At 40.0% G+C, this 6126-nt stretch overlaps 1 long non-coding RNA gene across 1 annotated transcript; it reads left to right on the plus strand.

Moving 5' to 3' along the window:
* Positions 1-622: 622 nt before the first annotated feature.
* Positions 623-3947, plus strand: LOC130357865 (uncharacterized). Its single transcript, XR_008889305.1, has 3 exons — positions 623-718; positions 3351-3444; positions 3789-3947. It is a non-coding gene; the product is annotated as an uncharacterized LOC130357865 (long non-coding RNA).
* The last annotated feature ends 2179 nt before the right edge of the window (positions 3948-6126 follow it).

Raw genomic sequence — 6126 nt, forward strand, 5'->3', positions numbered from 1 at the left:
CAACCATTGTACCTCCAGCTGTTGCAAATCTACAACTCACAGCATGCCCAAAGTCTGTCAGGGCATGCTGGGAGTTGTAGTTTTGCAACAGCTGGAGACACACTGGTTTGTAAACACTAGCATACACACACACACACACAACAGGGACTACAACTCCCAGCATGTGTCATTCAGGAGTCCCCCCTCCTCCTTCACATATAGGGGGAGATTTATCAAAACCTGTGCAGAGGAAAACTTGCCCAGTTGCCCATAGCAACCAATCAGCTTGCTGCTTTCAGTTTTATGAAGGCCTGTGAAAAATAAAAGAAGCAATCTGATTGGTTGCTGTGGGCAACTGAGCAAGTTTTCCACTGCACAGGTTTTGATAAATCTCCCCCATAGAGATCATTCCCAGTATGAGATTTATTCCCCTGCAGTCCATACATCCCCAGCCCGTGCACCTTCTCATCCTCCCCTTCAGATAACACTCATCTCATCTGTGTTCTGTGTTCTTTCTCCTGTGCAGACCTGTGTCCTTAGAATACAGAGCAAGGGGGGAGGGGAAGTGAGGAGCTGTGTACTCAGCTGGATGAGATGAGGGGGTGTGGCTTATTCCTCTCATGCAGACAGAGAGAAAAAAAAAAAAAAGCTGTGACATCTTGTCCACAACAGATTCAGAACTGTGGGCAACAGTAAAAGAAAACCCTCTGAACTACAGAACTTCCTGCCAAACAAACAGGTAAGAAAAACACACACATGCTGCCAAAACATATAACACATGTATATTGCAAAAAATAAAAAATAAAATTACAAAGAAGATGCCATATAGTCAAAAAAAATAACCACCGGAGTACCCCTTTAAGGAATTCAACATAAATCAGAGGCATAGGTTCCTCACTGCGTCAGCCTGAAGAATAACAAGAGTTGCACCTTGTTTTGGCCACACTGAAAACCTGTACTGATCCAGAAAGGGATTGAAAGACACCAGTACCAACCTTCCTTCAATTCCATTAAAAAAAAAATCCAGGCCCGAAGCCAGACTTTACCAAAGGTTTCTCTGAGGCTATGGTCTGCTAGAGACTTACCACAAAATCCAACCCAGCTTTTCCTGGATGAGTTATACACTTTTTAAAACGTGATAGCTACGTATGACAGGTACCTTGTAACCGCCGACCTAAGCGCTAATGCGTGGGCCCCATTCAGGAGATCATAGAGGTCCCAGTGGTCGGACCCCCGCAATCAAACATTTATCCCCTATCCTGTGGATAGGGGATAAGTTGTATAACGCAGCAGTTGTCCTTTAAGTTATGTACAAGATTGCTGCTCTGTTGGTTATTTAGTCTACCAGGTTGCCCTCTTCCTGCAAAGCTTTTGTCTAAAATTGAAGACTATCATTTTATGTGGATGTTTTTTTTTTTACTTTTGAGACACCCTGTATATAAATGGACTTCAAAAATAGAATTTTGACAAATTTTGCATACATACTTTTTTGTTTTTTCCCATCCCTAAGCAAATTCCGCTCAATATATAAATGGGAGGCACAGAAACCTAGATCACTAGCAATTTCACACTATATGCAAATGGCTTTGACCATGACAAAAACACCAATTTCAAGAAGCCTTTTTCAAGAGCAGTAATGGAGGTTCTATGTACCATGTCTAATGATTTATTTCCTCTTCCTGGAACCAAAATTAGCTATGGCAAAGAGATAGAAATAAGTCACCTCCCATCTTGAAACAAAGCATCTTGGGGGTTGTAGTCTAAGAGAGGCCACAGAAACAGGAAGTAGCCAGTTCCCAAAACAAACCAGCAGTGATGGGGACATAGGACACGGCCATTTACCACTAATACAAGCACAGATCCTTGGTAAGCATGTCCATTACTGTATGACACTTTATTACTAAAGTCACCATGTGTTAGATAACCCCTTTCAATCTATTCGGAGGCATTGGAAGTAACTTTTAAAATGTATTTAATAATGTATTTAATAACCTCTTATCTTGGCCTCCGTACTTGATTTTACACATCATCGTGTTGCTAGGGAACTGATTTAGTGTTTTGATTAATTGTAAAAGCAGCATGGAACCAAATAGCAGATGTGGCTATTGTTACCTAACCACATTACATTGCCCATCACTTACATTTAGAGTAAGATACTATTTTGATAACTTTTTCTTATGTATATGACTTTATGTAATACCTCTACAGTATTGCCATCTCGTAGTTTTTTACTTTGTATGTTTATGCCTGAGGAAGAGTTCACGCCCCCTCCCATAGGCTTGCATTGAGGGGCGGAGAGTGACGTCACACGGGGGGCGTGACGTCACACGGCCCTGCGGTCGACCGTAATCAGACCCGGAGCAAACACGCTCCGGGGACTGATTACAAACGGGGTGCCGCGTGCATGATCACGGGCGTCCCCAGCTGCGGGACTCCCGCGATAAGATGTGTAAGCACCAGAGTACCCTTTTAATCTTACACCCTAGTTTAACACTTCTTCTTTTGAACCTTGACCAATTACCTATAAATGTTCATTCACCAGTAGCCCACATCCTGATGTCTGCAAAACTACTCTAGGCGATGGAGGTCGTTGGTAATATGGTGAATATTTCCTGTGGTGATGAGAGATCATATGCATTTGTCAGTAAAATAAATTCCTCAAATGCTGGGGAGTCTGGTTATCTAGCCCACACTGTCCACTCATAGGGGATAGCTGAATCACTACATGGAGTCTCTGAGGCTACTCCTGCTCTTCTGCTACACTGTAGCCTGTACTTTTTACTAGATTTTTTCTCATATGCTCGATTGGCACTGTTTGGATATTTTCATGAGATAATAGTTTATTATGTGCACATTACTAATGTCTTCAGTTCACTTTAATCTTTGAATTCCTTTATTTTCTGTTACTCTCTATGCCTGTATATAGGGCTATCCTGTTTTGTGTTCACCTGATTACATTGCATTGTTTATGATGTATTTGCTTACAGATGTTTACACACTTATGTAAACTGTTGTACTGTTTCTGAATTTCTTTAAAATAAAAAAATTTTGAATAAAAAATAAAAAAAAAAAGAGCTTCCCTTGGTGATGACTGTTGGCAGACAAAATTGTAGCATGTATCTCTGACTGGGCAAAAAGCACAATTTCTGTGCCTGGTTATGTCCCCACTGCCTTGTGGCAACTGTAGTCGCGCACATGGCTAATATCTCCATAATGTACCATGGATTCAAAAGTGTGCTTGTGTCAAGAGAATCATGCATGGTATCAGATGTGACAAAGCATCTAAGTCATGAAATCTATAAACGAAGACTGTGCTTTTACTTCACAGACCCACTGAAAATTTCAAAAAGTTATTATTTTTTTATTTTTAGCAAAATGTCAACATAGGAAACAAAGGAGTTCTAAACAGCAAAGTGGACTTAGCCGGCGGCAAAAGTGACATCATGGAAGTCTTCTGACTAATAAGTGAGTCATATTGAAAAGTGCGCACCCACGCCAAAGTATTTCACATCTGTGCCACTTACAGCAGTTTTGGATAACAATAGGAGATTTCGCAAGCCAGAATGCCCGTAGTACACATTGTGTAATTACCGCCTTACTGCACTTATTCCCATTACTTCACTACTATAATTTGCCTACATTATAATCTTCGCAGGTTTTGCATCCACTGCAGGAATCTTTATAAATACACATATCACAGCTTATTAAAATAAATGTCAGTATCGTTCTCTTTTACCGAGTTGTAAACATTGTAATGTACTGTACTCTTTTAAGTGTGATGTTTTTTTTTTTTTTTTCTTTATCTTAAGGAAGTTGGACGGCGAACGCCTTTTTAACAGTTACACCGAGAGGATGAAAGCGAACCAGATCTGTTGCACTTTAGCTAATCAGACTCCGCGAAGAGGAGGGAGTTCGGAGCAGATGACAAACCTAGGAAATAAATAATGCAGGGCAATAAAATGTTACATTAGGCAAATAAACATCTCAGGATGAATTATATTTGACATTCAGAGGAAACAAACAAACCCTACCGTATGGAAATCTGGCAGACGTGCCGTTGTGCTAACTGCCAGAAAATAATCAGGTAGTGAGGGCAAGACAAGCTATTTGAGGGAGGTGTTTTTTTTTATTTTTAGTCAAGAACAGCGACGCAAAGAAAAGTGTTTTTCCGTTTCTCCTTTTTAACAGAGAAACACTTAAAGCTCATTTTCACTAATGAGTGGATTTTAAACTAACAGTTATATTTTACTCAAAATGCCTCTTTATGTTGTGGCTGTAAAGGTTTGGCTCACAGGGATAAAGTGGCTTTTATGACTAGAGCATATTGTTCAAAGCTACGTTTTCTGTGGCTGCCTTGCAGGGCTATTAAAATGATCAATGCAGGCAGAGATTTTGATTGCATGCAGAGTTCAGACTTACTGTGAGGTGGCAGACATTCAAGTTAATTTCCTTGATGTCTCTCCACTACCCAAGTTCAAAGGACCTTCTTCAGATGTCTGGAAACCTGGTCGGAGTGGATTTTATCCCCACTGGAACAAAATGGAGCTGATTTTCTTCCTTGCCATATAGAAGATAATCCACACCATTTCTTTCTTAAAAGCCAAGTAATGGCACAAAGCAGTTTTGATGAAATCACACATTTTCAACATCAAACACAAACTAAGGTCATTTGTTCAAAGTGTCACCGAACTTGAAGCAATGTACAATGAATACATCTTCCATGGAAGCCTAGAATAACTATTCTAGAATACAATATATATATATATATATATATATATATATATATATATATATATATATTCACTGGCCACTTTATTAGGTACAACTGTTCCATTGCTTGTGGTCAAGACCACACGCCAAAGTTCAAACTGATCATTAGAATGAACACTTTCAAAACTGCTAACCATCACTAAGGTTTTTAGAGAATGATCTGAAAAAGATAAAATATCCAGTGAGTGGCAATTGTGTGGAAAAAATGCCTTGTTGAGGTCAGAGGAGAATGGGCAGACTGCTTTCAGGTGACAGAAATGGCAACAGTAACTCAAGAAACTTGTGAGTTATCTGATCATTTTTCTGTACTCTTCACATTTTCTCCTATTTTGGGTTATCATCCAAGATATCAAGATCCAATGACTTCAAAGGTAACAAAAGGATCTATGTCAAATTTACATGAACAAACAGGTAGTGTGAGTACTTTTCACTTTCATATTGTTGATTTTTTAAGGTCTTATCCCAAGTAAGAGCCAAAGTATATACATTGACTTGAGTGGAGGGTTTGGAGCATCTGAATTGTGGTAGTATGTTTTGATATTTGGAAATTGGTGCATAGAACTGTGTATTAAATGAACTATACTTTTGACCTTATTAAAACATTGATTACATTGAAAAGTGGAACAAAACTACAGTGGTAAAAAAAAGACTCCATTTGTATGACACAATCCACATAAAAAAATGTAGCAAAACTTATCATTCAGAGTAGAAATTCACTTCAGAAACCCCAAAAAAGATCTGTTTGGGGAAAAGGTCTTCAAAATTTACTTATTAAACAAAACTTTATTGAAGCTAACTGTAAACCCTGACACTTCCCTTCCAAAACCCGCATCCAGCCTTTGTATTACACAAGGATGACGCCCACAAAATGGGTTATAAAAGACTGAAATTTTGAGCCATGACCCATACAGTCTTCCTGAACCTCCACCATCGAAAAAGGGGACGCAGCTCCCCGAAACTCGTCTGGTGTTAAGACAACCCTGCACATCATCTGAGACAATTGTCACGGCATTGCCGATCCTCACCTACCCTATCACCTGCTCCCCGTGCCGTTGGGGTAGAGAGGATACCTCCAGCGCTGCCACACGCTGCTGCCCAGCCATCATCTCCTACCCCCAGCACTGGATCCTATCACTCCTCTACATTTCTCCCGTGCCGCCGGGACAGAGGGACGTACATCTGGATCGCAAGCACAGCTGCACACATCTGACCATGCACACTGTATCCGGTAAGAGGCACAAAGTGCCTGAACTGTATAGCGATTGCCCTCTTGCATTTAGTTACCGAAAATTTGCCTTATTGGATTATCAACTTTTTTGCTATGCACTTTCATATGGATTAATCCCGGCTCCTACAATATGACTTTACAGTATAACT

The sequence above is a fragment of the Hyla sarda genome, chromosome 2, assembly GCF_029499605.1.
Source record: "Hyla sarda isolate aHylSar1 chromosome 2, aHylSar1.hap1, whole genome shotgun sequence".
Classification (NCBI taxonomy): Eukaryota; Metazoa; Chordata; class Amphibia; order Anura; family Hylidae; genus Hyla; species Hyla sarda.